The 14,948-nt window shown below is 46.5% G+C and overlaps 1 non-coding gene across 1 annotated transcript; it reads left to right on the top strand.

The window, feature by feature from the left end:
* The first annotated feature begins 14,146 nt into the window (after positions 1-14,146).
* On the top strand, positions 14,147-14,219 carry Trnaa-cgc (transfer RNA alanine (anticodon CGC)). The gene has a single exon. It is a non-coding gene; the product is annotated as a tRNA-Ala (tRNA).
* Positions 14,220-14,948: the final 729 nt, after the last annotated feature.

A 14,948-nucleotide genomic window follows, 5' to 3' on the forward strand; every position in this document is an offset into this window, starting at 1 on the left:
CTGTGGCCACTGATTCCGGTGAAGTCGAATCAATTCGTTTCCTCCCTCTACCAGATTGCACACCATAAGAACCCGTCTTTTAGAATTTCCGAATCATTTTGTCCAGACCCATGGCAGTCATACGACCTACACCTTTTTTCAAACCCTTCAGTCTCCCGAACTTCTGCAAAGCCATGTTTGCACAGTCATCATTCTTGTAATACAGCTTTACAAACAGAGCGCAATCCTGCATTGAGACAGTCATGGCGAACGTCGCAGACGCGAAAGGAGGAAAAGCCGTGTACCTGGTGTGTTTATACCAAGTTCAATGGATCTTGCGCATGACAGGTGTTTTCATTTACGTATTCTGACACATTCAGCGGCATCTATTGATCAACTTTCACACTTTTTTTTCTTCTTCCATGCGTTTTCCCCCTTCTCCGATAATATTCCGTTGCAATTTTACTTCATTCTGACCACTGATGTTATTTCTACAGCGTTTTGAAAGTTTAACTTTAATTACAATCATCCTGTACATATTGTCTTGTCGTTATATGGTGTAGAGTGCATCACATTTTTCTCCAGTTTTTAGTGTATTCTTTCTACTTTAATTATACTTTTCTTGGAACTGCTTCTCACAGTATATGCGAGGCAATCTGTAGTTTGAGTTGCCCCGATTACTCACCTATGCTACATTCTGTCGGCTACGACCACATATGTCGCTGATTACTTACTGTAGTCTTTTGTTGTCACCCTTTTCCTATTCTTTCTTTGGTTATAACTTTCTATTATTTAATTATCTTCACAAGCTTGTTCTTTGGTATGTTATTATTTTAATGCCAACAGGAGCGTCTCAAAACCATATATTGTCATTTGACAATTTGTTTTCAACAATTTTAAAATTAACTTTATCCGTGTTTTTAATTATTGCACTTTATCATTGTAATGACTTTTACATTTCACAAGGGCACTATACATTAAAAGCATGATTTCATATCCATGAAAGTAATAATTTTTCGTCGTAGGAGATTTTATTGTTCTAAGACACAATCTCTTGTTCTACTTACAATGTTTCTCTGAAGATCTGTAGATGGTCGTTGCTGTCTGAAAACAGAAGCCTCAGTACAAAAAGATTTGTGATCATTGATAGAAATATAACATATTCATTCTAAGAGTAATGGGGAGAATAAAGGAAAAAAAGATTAACAATCTGTTAGATAAAGATCAGTTTGGCTGTAGGAAAGTTTAAGTAAGGCACTTGTGAGGCAGTTCGGACGTTGCACTTGATAACAGAAGCAAGGTTGAGGAAAACTCATGACACTCTCATAGGAATTGTCGATTGAGAATAAGCGTTGGACAATATGAAATGGTGCAAGTGTTACAAAAACTGAGGAAAACAGTCTTAAGCTGCAGGAAAGGACGGGTAATATACAATATGTTCCAGAAGCAAAAGGGAAGAATGTGGTTGGAGCACAAAAAAGGAAGGGCCCTTATTAAAAAGGGTTTCAGGCAGAGATGCAGTCTTTCTTCTCTAGTGTTCAATCTAAATATCGATGAAACAATGACAAAAATGAAAAATAGGTTCAAGAGAGGGGTTAAAATTCAGTGTGAAAGGATATCAATCGAAGTTTTCGCTGGTGACTATTATCCTGATGCCTGTCATCTCGACTGCTAATGATACGAGGCCGTCGAGATCCAGGACGGCGTTCCCTATTACCAGAGTGCAATACACTACTGTCAGCAGAATATGGAATCGGTGGCTTCAGGAGGGTAATACGGAATGCCGTGCTGGAATCCAACGGCCTCGTATCACTAGCAGTCGAGATGACAGGCATCTTATCCGCATGGCTGTAACGGGTCGTGCAGCCACGTCTCGATCCCTGAGTAACAGATGGGGACGTTTGGAAGACAACAACCATCCACACGAACAGTTCGACGACGTTTGCAGCAGCATGGACTGTCAGCTCGGAGACCATGGCTGCGGTTACCCTTAACGCTGCATCACAGACAGGAGCGCCTGCGATGGTGTACTCAACGACGAACCTGAGTGCACGAATGGCAAAGCGTCACTTTTTCGGATGAATCGAGGTTCTATTTACAGCATCATGATGGTCGCATCCGTGTTTGGCGACATGGCGGTGAACGCACTTTGGAAGCGTGTATTCGTCATAACCTTACCTGGCGTGATCGTATGGGGTGCCATTGGTTAGACGTCTCGGTCACCTCTTGTTCACATTGACGGCTCTTTGAACAGTGGACGCTACATATCAGATGTGTTATGACCCGTGGCTCTACCCCTTCAGCCGGCCGGGTTGGCCGAGCGGTTCTAGGCGCTTCAGTCTGGAACCGCGCCACCGCTACGCTCGCAGGTTCGAATCCTGCCTCGGGCATGGATGTGTGTGATGTCCTTAGGTTAGTTAGCTTTAAGTAGTTCTAAGTTCTAGGGGAATGATGACCTCAGATGATGAGTCCCATAGTGCTCAGGGCCATTTGAACCATTTTGAGCCTCTACCCATCATTCGATCCCTGCGTAACCCTACATTTCAGCAGGATAATGCACGACCGCACGTTGCAGGTCCTGTACGGGCCTTTCTGCATACAGAAAATGTTCGACTGCTTCCCTGGCCAGCACATTCTACAAATCTTTCACCAATTGAAAACGTCTCGTCAATGGTGGCCGAGCAACTGTGTCGTCACAATACGCCAGTCACTACTCTTGATGAACTGGGGTATCGTGTTGAAGCTGCATGGGCAGCTGTGCCTGTACACGCCATCCAAGCTCTGTTTGACTCAATGCTCAGGCGTATGAAGGCCGTTATGTCGGCGAAATAGGTTTTCTGGGTACTGATTTCTCACGATCTCTGCACCCAAAGTGCGTGAAAATGTAATCACATGTCAGTTCTACACTCCTGGAAATGGAAAAAAGAACACATTGACACCGGTGTGTCAGACCCACCATACTTGCTCCAGACACTGCGAGAGAGCTGTACAAGCAATGATGACACGCACGGCACAGCGGACACACCAGGAACCGCGGTGTTGGCCGTCGAATGGCGCTAGCTGCGCAGCATTTGTGCACCGCCGCCGTCAGTGTCAGCCAGTTTGCTGTGGCATACGGAGCTCCATCGCAGTCTTTAACACTGGTAGCATGCCGCGACAGCGTGGACGTGAACCGTATGTGCAGTTGACGGACTTTGAGCGAGGGCGTATAGTGGGCATGCGGGAGGCCGGGTGGACGTACCGCCGAATTGCTCAACACGTGGGGCGTGAGGTCTCCACAGTACATCGATGTTGTCGCCAGTGGTCGGCGGAAGGTGCACGTGCCCGTCGACCTGGGACCGGACCGCAGCGACGCACGGATGCACGCCAAGACCGTAGGATCCTACGCAGTGCCGTAGGGGACCGCACCGCCACTTCCCAGCAAATTAGGGACACTGTTGCTCCTGGGGTATCGGCGAGGACCATTCGCAACCGTCTCCATGAAGCTGGGCTACGGTCCCGCACACCGTTAGGCCGTCTTCCGCTCACGCCCCAACATCGTGCAGCCCGCCTCCAGTGGTGTCGCGACAGGCGTGAATGGAGGGACGAATGGAGACGTGTCGTCTTCAGCGATGAGAGTCGCTTCTGCCTTGGTGCCAATGATGGTCGTATGCGTGTTTAGCGCCGTGCAGGTGAGCGCCACAATCAGGACTGCATACGACCGAGGCACACAGGGCCAACACCCGGCATCATGGTGTGGGGAGCGATCTCCTACACTGGCCGTACACCACTGGTGATCGTCGAGGGGACACTGAATAGTGCACGGTACATCCAAACCGTCATCGAACCCATCGTTCTACCATTCCTAGATCGGCAAGGGAACTTGCTGTTCCAACAGGACAATGCACGTCCGCATGTATCCCGTGCCACCCAACGTGCTCTAGAAGGTGTAAGTCAACTACCCTGGCCAGCAAGATCTCCGGATCTGTCCCCCATTGAGCATGTTTGGGACTGGATGAAGCGTCGTCTCACGCGGTGTGCACGTCCAGCACGAACGCTGGTCCAACTGAGGCGCGAGGTGGAAATGGCATGGCAAGCCGTTCCACAGGACTACATCCAGCATCTCTACGATCGTCTCCATGGGAGAATAGCAGCCTGCAATGCTGCGAAAGGTGGATATACACTGTACTAGTGCCGACATTGTGCATGCTCTGTTGCCTGTGTCTATGTGCCTGTGGTTCTGTCAGTGTGATCATGTGATGTATCTGACCCCAGGAATGTGTCAATAAAGTTTCCCCTTCCTGGGACAATGAATTCACGGTGTTCTTATTTCAATTTCCAGGAGTGTATGTCGCTGATTACTTACTGTAGTCTTTTGTTGTCACCCTTTTTCTATTCTTTCTTTAGTTATAACTTTCTATTAATTAATTATCTTCACAGGCTTGTTCTTTGGTATGTTATTATTTTAATGCCAACAGGAGCGACTGAAAACCATATATTGTCATTTGACAATTTGTTTTCCACAATTTTAAAATTAACTTTATCCGTGTTTTTAATTATTGCACTCTATCATTGTAATGACTTTTACATTTCACAAGGGCACTATATATTATGTGCATGATTTCATATCCATGAAAGTAATAATTTTTCGTCGTAGGAGATTTTATTGTTCTAAGACACAATCTCTTCGCTTGTTTTGTTCTACTTCCAATGTTTCACTGAAGATCTGTAGATGGTCGTTGCTGTCTGAAAACAGAAGCCTCAGTACAAAAAGATTTGTGATCATTGTAGAAATAAAACATTTTCATTCTAAGAGTAATGGGGAAAATAAAGGAAAAAAGATTAACAATCTGTTAGATAACGATCAGTTTGGCTGTAGGAAAGGTTAAGTAAGGCACTTTTGCGGCAGCTCTGACGTTGCGCTTGATAACAGAAGCATGACACTCTCATAGGAATTGTCGATGGAGAAAAAGCGTTGGACAATATGAAATGGTGCATGTGTTATAAAGACTGAGGAAAACAGTCTTAAGCTACAGGAAAGGACGGGTAATATACAATATGTTCCAGAAGCTAAAGGGAAGAATGTGGTTGGAGCACAAAAAAGGACCCTCATTAAAAAGGGTTCAAGGCAGAGATGCAGTCTTTCTTCTCTAGTGTTCAATCTAAATATCGATGAAACAACGACAGAAATGAAAAATAGGTTCAAGAGAGGGGTTAAAATTCAGGGTGAAAGGATATCAATGGAAGTATTCGCTGGTGACTATTATCCTGATGCCTGTCATCTCGACTGCTAATGATACGAGGCCGTTGGGATCCAGCACTGCGTTCCGTATTACCCGAGTGTAATACACTACTGTTAGCAGAATATGGAATTGGTGGCTTCAGGAGGGTAATACGGAAAGCCGTACAGGATTCCAACGGCCTCGTATCACTAGCAGTCGAGAAGACAGGCATCTTATCCACATAGCTGTAACGGATCGTGCAGCCACGTCTCGATCCCTGAGTCAACAGATGGGGACGTTTGGAAGACAACAACCATCCAGATGAACAGTTCGACGACGTTTGCAGCAACATGGACTGTCAGCTCGGAGATCATGGCTGCGGTTACCCTTAACGCTGCATCACAGACAGGAGCGCCTGCGATGGTGTACTCAACGACGAACCTGGGTGCACGAATGGCAAAGCGTCACTTTTTCGGATGATTCCAGGTTCTATTTACAGCATCATGATGATGGTCGCATCCGTGTTTGGCGACATGGCGGTCAACGCACTTCGGAAGCGTGTATTCGTCGTCACCTTACCTGGCGTGATCGTATGGGGTGCCATTGGTTAGACGTCTCGGTCACCTCTTGTTCACATTGACGGCTCTTTGAACAGTGGACGCTACATTTCAGATGTGTTACGACCCTTGGCTCTACCCCTTCAGCCGGCCGGGGTTAATAGTGTGTTATACTTTTGGCCGGTCGGTGTGGCCGAGCGGTTCTAGGCGCTTCAGTCTGGAACCGCGCGACTGCTACGCTCGCAGGTTCGAAACCTGCCTCGGGCATGGATGTGTGTGATGTCATTAGGTTAGTTAGGTTTAAGTAGTTCTAAGTTCTAGGGGACTTATGACCTCCATAGTGCTCAGAGCCATTTGAACCATTTTGAGCCTCTACCCTTCATTCGATCCCTGCGTAACCCTACATTTCAGCAGGATAATGCACGACCGCATGTTGCAGGTCCTGTACGGGCCTTTCTGCATACAGAAAATGTTCGACTGTTTCCCTGGCCAGCACATTCTACAAATCTCTCACCAATTGAAAACGTCTGGTCAATGGTGGCCGAGCAACTGGCTCGTCACAATGCCAGTCACTACTCTTGATGAACTGAGGTATCGTGTTGAAGCTGCATTGGCAGCTGTGCCTGTACACGCCATCCAAGCTCTGCTTGACTCAATGCTCAGGCGTATGAAGGCCATTATTTCGGCGAGATGGGTTTTCTGAGTACTGATTTCTCACGATCTATGCACCCAAATTGCGTGAAAATGTAATCACATGTCAGTTCTAGTATAATATATCTGTCCAGTGAGTACCCGTTCACCATCTGCAATATTAATGGCCAGTAGAGTATATATTCTTTAACACGATACTGAGAACCGCGAAAGGAGAGAAGTTACCTTTTAGAGAGAACTTGTGTTCAGACTCAGAGGTCGGCAGTCAGCTTATTTCTTCGCCCCCGACGACGATTAACAGTCAGCTGCGGCCCGCGGCCTCTGCTCGGTCGCGTGCGCGCGCTCTACTCTCCGGCTTTACACGGAATCAACTGGCAGCCGCTATCTGCCCGACAGCTGCCTCACGGAAGCGGCCGCCCGGCGCCCACCTGGCGGAACCTGCGTCTCAATTAGGCCTGCAGGTCAGCCGGCGCTCTGGGAAAAATTCCACTAGGTGACGCATTTCAGGCAATCTTCCGTGTGGAGACTAGAGATGGGGGATCTGCTCTTGAAGTAATTCATAGAGTTGAATCTTTCAAAGGAGTGAACAATCAGTGATTCAGAAAAAAAGAACGGTAGCTCCAAACGTTTCCCACGGCAGAGAGAGAGAGAGAGAGAGAGAGAGAGAGAGAGAGAGACGGAGCATATCAGCAGCACCTCTGCTGGTCAGAGCACAGTGAGTGCACGCCACACAACACAGCCAGCGCCGGCCTCTGCCCTGCTTCTACCTTTTCTGCCTGCATTGTGCAGTGCCCCATTGGATTTTGTGTTTCACATATGCCGTGCCGTCTCTGTGCGTCGTCTGCCGCGTGCAGTGTCTGGCGCAGCTTAACTTCGCATCACATTCTGTCGGCGATCGTTTCAGTCGCACGTCCTGCCCTCTGGGCAGTTGATGCGAGCAACAGGACAGAGAGCCATCTAGCGGATAACATAGGAACTACTTGCAACAACCTGCTTGCAAGGGAATGGACGATTTGTCTCGGAGCGGGTGAGTTCACCGCTCCCCCCACCCTCGGAACTCGCCCGCTCAACGCTCACCCCACCGTCTCGACTCTAGCCAGAGCGTTGAGCAAAGCAACTCAGGTGTCACTCTGGTCTCTGCAGTCTCAGCTCACGCAGTAATACAGCTCGCAGCTCGACCTGCTCGACTCAGCGCCTCTGCATCGGAGTTCGTCCCTACTGGATATTGTTCTTCGTAGTAATACCGCTATGTATATAACATTATTATGTTATGTTTACATCAATTGTATTTATTTTATTTTTGTTTGTTTAAACTGATAAGATTAGGTTCCTGATGACTCCTCTTACTATAGGATTTTTATTATGGACACTCGAATTTACGCTTTAATTACGAGCGAATCGATACACGTATCGCAAAATGTGATACACCAATATTTTCCTTGTTTTATTCTGCGTAAGGCTATATGCAGCACTTTCGTTTTACAGTCAAATTTATATTTTTTTTTTCTTATTCTGGTACGGATTTTGCGATTTTAGGCGTCTTCGGAAGGAAACGTTCACTTTAAAAATATATGGCTTGCGATGTATTTGGATGAGGTTAATGAAATTTTAATACATTATAGCCAAATATATTGTTAATGTAAATCTCAAGTTACAACATTTTCCGATCACCCAAAAAACCACGATAGTGCAAAATAAATCAATAATCAAAGACTTTGTCATATCGTGGAAATTTCAAAAAACAATACAAAATTCTTACTCATTATCTGTGTTACTTCAAAATAGGATCAAATAAGATCAAAATACAGGTATAGTACTGGCATAAACCAAGTTTAAAGGGCAATGTGCCTTCCATTTATTTTCTATAGTAAATGAGTGGTGAGTCATGAAAAAGAGCTAATTCATTTCAGGGAGTGAACAGTTCTGATCCAATCTCTGAAAAGAACAGTTTTGCCCATCTCTAGTGGAGACGAGACATTTGGTGTAATGGCGAATGCACTGACCTCGCATTATGGACACTTGGTTCAAATCTGTTCTTCTTCTTCTTCGTCACCTTGTCCCACGTCACGTACTGTCGGCTTTGCTCTTCTGGATCCTTCCCCTCCATAGTACTCTATCCATTGCCTCTTCCTTCTTCCATCCTTTCTCTCTTAGATCCCCTGTTATCCTTCCACCTCATCTTCGGTCTTCCTCTCTTTCTCGCTCCTTCAATCTTTATATCTTCAACTCTGTTTCCGATATACTCTTCCCCTTTCCTCTGTAAGTGTCCATACCATCTTAGTCTGTTCTCTCGTATTTTCCCCCATGGGTCTCACTTTCACAGCTCCTCTAACAAATTCATTTATAATCCTGTCCTTCCTTGTTACCCCACACATCCACCTCAGCATCCTCATTTCCGCCACTTCCAGCTTCCTTTCCTGGGTTACTGTGATTGGCCATGTCTCTGCCCCGTGTATCATAGCAGGCCTTACCACCGACTTGTAAACTTTTCCTTTCAACCCAATGCTCACCTTCTTGTCACACAACACTCCACTCATTTTCCTCCAGTTGTTCCAACCGCAAATTATTCGGTGTTGTGTCTCGCTTTCCAGCCCTCCGTCCCTCTGTATGGACGACCCCAGGTATTTAAATTGGCAGACCGATTTCAGATCATCCTCCTGGATCTTGGAGACCTCATCTGCACATCCTTCAATGCTAACTATTCTGACTTCGTCCTGCTAATTTTCATCCCTCTTTCTTCTAGTGCCTTCCTCCAATCCTCCAGCGTTTCCTCAAGTCTGTCGATGTTCTGCTCACAAAGAACCACATCATACTCCACGGCGCTCCCTTCTTCACATCTTTCACCAGCACATCCATAATCAGGTGAAAGAGGTAGGGTCATAAAGAATTAGGTTATACCTAACTTTCCGAAATGTATTAAACCGGATCCTGGAAGGGCTCCATTGAACTTTTATGGTGTAGTACTATCTATAGCGATATTGTGACTTTCTCTCCTAATTGATCCTGTAATGAGATATCCAAATCTCAAACTTGATGGTGGTTTATTGGCAGACAGTTATTACATCCAAATAAAGCGGTATATGGAAACTTCTACGCTGGTGTGATGAACTTTATTACGAAAGTAACTTCCGCATTATCAAGTAACTTAACTCGAAGAAACTTGCAAGGTAAGTACAGTACAGTGCAGTATAGAAGCCAGCTGAAATACGTAATGGTACGAAGAGAAGTGACATGTTTGTCCAGAGTCAATAATTGCACTGAAATCACCGCTATTCATCATGATCCCCTAGACACTGCAAAAAGGGGTCAAGGTTCTTGCTACTGTGCGTGGTGACCACGGACGGCGATGCACCCTCTGGAACTTGTTTTCTTGTGGTAGGCCCTTCCATTCCTATATCAGCGCGGTTGAAAGCTGCTGGACAGTTGTTAGTATACATGGACTAGCTGAAACTTCGTCCACGAAACCTTTGTGCCCTTTCCTTTTGCTTATTGTGCTTGCCCTCGTTTGAAACACACTCCCCCACAATTGATAAACCACTCCCACGGCCGTTTTCATTTCTGGAAGGAGTCTTGGTACGACTCTCGTTGGATCACGCTAAGCCCCGTCTGCGAATTTTCTTTTATCACCTCTGCCGTTGCGAATCTTTGTCTTTTCAACGGGATTTTCAACTCTGGAAAAAAAAAGTCTTCAGGCGATAGATCTGGAGAGTACGCAGGATGAGGCAGTAGAGTGGCTTCGTTTTTTGTGCAATAGCCACGCACCGACAGGGATGAATGTGCAGGTGCGCTATCGTGATGCCAGAGCCATAAACTGTCTCGCCGCATTTCAGGCCTTTTCCTTTTCACATTTTCTCGCAGGCATCGCAAAACGTAGTGATTTTACCATCGAATGATTGTTCCTATGGCACAAATTTGTGAAGAACTGTTCCTTCGAAGTCAAAGATGTCTATCAGCATGGCTTTGACATTTGACATGAGCTGACGAGCTTCCTTTGGTCTTGGAGAACCTTTCACGACCCATTGTGAAGACTGAACCTTGATCTCAGCATCATGACCGTAGCTCCTCGTCTCATCACCAGTCATGATTCCCTTAAGGAACATCCCGTTCTCATCTGCGCGGTCTAAAAGCTCTTCACAGATTGCGAGGCTCTTCCTTGTCTTGACTCATGAGCCGTGGGACGTACTTGCTGGCAACACAATGCATTCCAGGGTGCTGCGTCACAATTTCGTGATACGATCCAGTCAAAATGTTACATTCTTTTGCAGTCTCTCGGACAGTCGTCTACTGTTGGCGCGCACGATTTCGTTGACGTTGCTGACGTGAGCGTCGTCGGTGGAGTCGTAGAGCGCCCTGAAGGAGGGCCACCTTAACCTCCGTCTGGTCATTTCTAAACCATGTGAACCATTCGTAACTCCGAGTACGGCTAAATCACTCATGAACGTAGACTTCCTGCATCATTTGTCGTGTCTCTGTAAAGGTTTTCTTTAGTTCCACCCAAAATTTAATGCAGACGCTTTGCTCCTCTAAATCTGCCATATCGAAATTTTCAAACTGTGCTAAACAACGACTACTCTATAAAGCACTGAACAGTCACTAACAGACATAAACGATAAAACTTCCGGCACTTGCACATTAAACACAAATGTATGAAAGAATTCCAACCGCATTTCGCTCCAAGAAATCATTGGCACGATACCAGGATTGTTCCGAATTTTTTTAACAGCCCTCATATGTATGATCAACGCATTTCGCACGTGTTTGACGGAATTTAAGTCGGGAGAACGGACAGGCCAGTTCACTCGGCGAAAATTTTCTCGTTTCAGGAACGACTCCAATAGTGCAGTTTGATGCGGTCGGCAATTGTCCTCCATAAAACTGAAGTGAGGGGCGAATGCTCGCCTGAATAGACCCATTGGGGAAGATGTACAGTATAAGGCGTCCAAGGATTTGGAGGTCAGTTCGCCCTTGCAATATTATACCTCCCAAGACCATAATGCATGGTCCACCAAAACGACGCTGCTCAAGAACGTACCTGGGTGCATAACGTGTTCACACCTCTAGCGATGTGAGGGTACGTCCGGTGCTGTCGAACATGGTCGTTTTCGTGGGCCAGATGATATGGCGTGGGGACACATAACGCACCTTGCCCATACTGACCTTCAAATCTTTAAAAACATAACACTCGGCAGTAAACGGTACAGGTAAGCTGAACACCTTCCCTCAGTGAGGCATTTCAGGGATGCGAACGACCTTTACTTTATGTTTATGGATGACAATGAGAGACACCATCGAGCAACAGAGCTGGAAGAACTCTTGTTACTATAACACCCTCCTGCTTCCCGGGATTTGCGAAATTACAAGTTAACAATGACCGTGAATTATAAATTTTGATCCGTGTCGGGATAAGGCACCCGAATCCGAAGTAAATAATGATTATTCCGCGGGAAACAGGAGACATTATAACTTGATCGTTACTGAATGAGTAATTTCATTCCATAACGATGGGTAAATGAAATAAGGGAAATACTTTGGAAATAAATTTTGTCAGCGGATATTTTGCCGAAAGAAATGGTTAAGTTGTAGAAGCAATTAAAAAATCGGTCGCCAGCTCAACTGATGAGCGACAGTACTATTAAGTACGTGAATAATAGTGCCAAAAATAAAGTTTACCTCTTTCTAGCGCAGCAGGTGGAAAGGGAACTTTTACGTAAGCGCTGTGTCAGGCTCAGTAGTCATATAGATTAATGTTATAACAATCTAACTACACTCAAACATTAATGGTTAACTTCCAATAAGTATTTTGGTATAATTACTTTGTTCATAATTTACCAGCTTAGTGCAATTCTGACAACACAGATAATTATCTATCGAGATTTTGAATAATGGACTGTCATTCTGTCTTTAAAATTACGTACTTTGCACAGTTTAATCTACTGGGAATGAAATATATAGCCAATAATTAACTATGTTTTGAATGATGATAATTCATTATTTGGACGGTTGTCAGGTGGAATAAGCTTTATAGTTTCATGAAACATCCTTGAGCTAACTTCAGGTGAAAATGCATTGAAATAAATCTTAATAATCAAATTTATTATTTCGGTTTATTATTAAGTTACAATGGTTGGCGTAAGCTTATTAAGTGCGACAATTAACTACGATAACCCATCGTTCAAAACAGTTTGAAATTTACTCTTCACCGTCTATACAAGTAATCAACGTACACTCCTGGAAATGGTAAAAAGAACACATTGACACCGGTGTCTCAGACCCACCATACTTGCTCCGGACACTGCGAGAGGGCTGTACAAGCAATGATCACACGCACGGCACAGCGGACACACCAGGAACCGCGGTGTTGGCCGTCGAATGGCGCTAGCTGCGCAGCATTTGTGCACCGCCGCCGTCAGTGTCAGCCAGTTTGCCGTGGCATACGGAGCTCCATCGCAGTCTTTAACACTGGTAGCATGCCGCGACAGCGTGGACGTGAACCGTATGTGCAGTTGACGGACTTTGAGCGAGGGCGTATAGTGGGCATGTGGGAGGCCGGGTGGACGTACCGCCGAATTGCTCAACACGTGGGGCGTGAGGTCTCCACAGTACATCGATGTTGTCGCCAGTGGTCGGCGGAAGGTGCACGTGCCCGTCGACCTGGGACCGGACCGCAGCGACGCACGGATGCACGCCAAGACCGTAGGATCCTACGCATTGCCGTAGGGGGCCGCACCGCCACTTCCCAGCAAATTAGGGACACTGTTGCTCCTGGGGTATCGGCGAGGACCATTCGCAACCGTCTCCATGAAGCTGGGCTACGGTCCCGCACACCGTTAGGCTGTCTTCCGCTCACGCCCCAACATCGTGCAGCCCGCCTCCAGTGGTGTCGCGACAGGCGTGAATGGAGGGACGAATGGAGACGTGTCGTCTTCAGCGATGAGAGTCGCTTCTGCCTTGGTGCCAATGATGGTCGTATGCGTGTTTGGCGCCGTGCAGCTGAGCGCCACAATCAGGACTGCATACGACCGAGGCACACAGGGCCAACACCCGGCATCATTGTGTGGGGAGCGATCTCCTACACTGGCCGTACACCACTGGTGATCGTCGAGGGGACACTGAATAGTGCACGGTACATCCAAACCGTCATCGAACCCATCGTTCTACCATTCCTAGACTGGCAAGGGAACTTGCTGTTCCAACAGGACAATGCACGTCGGCATGTATCCCGTGCCACCCAACGTGCTCTAGAAGGTGTAAGTCAACTACCCTGGCCAGCAAGATCTCCGGATCTGTCCCCCATTGAGCATGTTTGGGACTGGATGAAGCGTCGTCTCACGCGGTCTGCACGTCCAGCACGAACGCTGGTCCAACTGAGGTGCCAGGTGGAAATGGCATGGCAAGCCGTTCCACAGGACTACATCCAGCATCTCTACGATCGTCTCCATGGGAGAATAGCAGCCTGCATTTCTGCGAAAGGTGGATATGCAGTGTACTAGTGCCGACATTGTGCATGCTCTGTTGCCTGTGTCTATGTGCCTGTGGTTCTGTCAGTGTGATCATGTGATTTATCTGACCCCAGGAATGTGTCAATAAAGTTTCCCCTTCCTGGGACAATGAATTCACGGTGTTCTTATTTCAATTTCCAGGAGTGTATTTTCTCTTGATAATGGCGTGATACACTCGGTTCAATAAAGCAAGGATCGGAAAGAACCTACTTGGTGTTGTTGTCGGGTGGAATGTAACTGCAACACTTCGATCATACCGAGCGAGGTGGCGCAGTGGTTAGCACACTGGACTCGCATTCGGGAGGACGACGGTTCAATCCCGTCTTCCGCCATCCTGATTTAGGTTTTCCGTGATTTCCCTGAATCGTTTCAGGCAAATGCCGGGATGGTTCCTTTGAAAGGGCACGGCCGATTTCCTTCCCAATCCTTCCCTAACCCGAGCTTGCGCACCGTCTCTAATGACCTCGTTGTCGACGGGACGTTAAACACTAACCACCACCAGCATTTCGATCATAAAGCGCTTGTTATTAATTGTCCCACTTGTACAGTACAGTCACTGGCAAGCCTTCTACAATTTATCCTACGAAAATTACGTAGATCTTACTTCCCTCGTTGTCGGTGGATCGACGGAAGTCCACGGCGGCGACACAATGTGGCAGCGGGCTTTTACTGTTGCGACTTGGGCCCACAGCGCGCTTCACATTTAAGCCCTCGTTTCTTCAGCCCTATGCCCATTAATCCATAATAACTATCCCAGCCATGTTTCCAGATATGCCGACCATTACTTTCCCGTCGTACTTAGATCCACACACTAGCCGTTAGATGAAACCCAGCTAAGAATAGCAGCACTCGACTGTACGTCTTACTCCGAGCAAGGCGTCACTGCTACTACTGCCCGCTGGCGCGCTCCCGCGCTCTGAGGCGGGACAAGACACTCTCTCCGACATCAACGTTAACTAAATATGCCCTGACTCGCCAGTGTTAAATATTACATAATTTAAACATAGTATTTACAATACATACTTACGCTAGACAATACATCGTATACAAAAGGTTTCATG

The sequence above is a fragment of the Schistocerca cancellata genome, chromosome 9 (assembly GCF_023864275.1).
Source record: "Schistocerca cancellata isolate TAMUIC-IGC-003103 chromosome 9, iqSchCanc2.1, whole genome shotgun sequence".
NCBI lineage: Eukaryota > Metazoa > Arthropoda > Insecta > Orthoptera > Acrididae > Schistocerca > Schistocerca cancellata.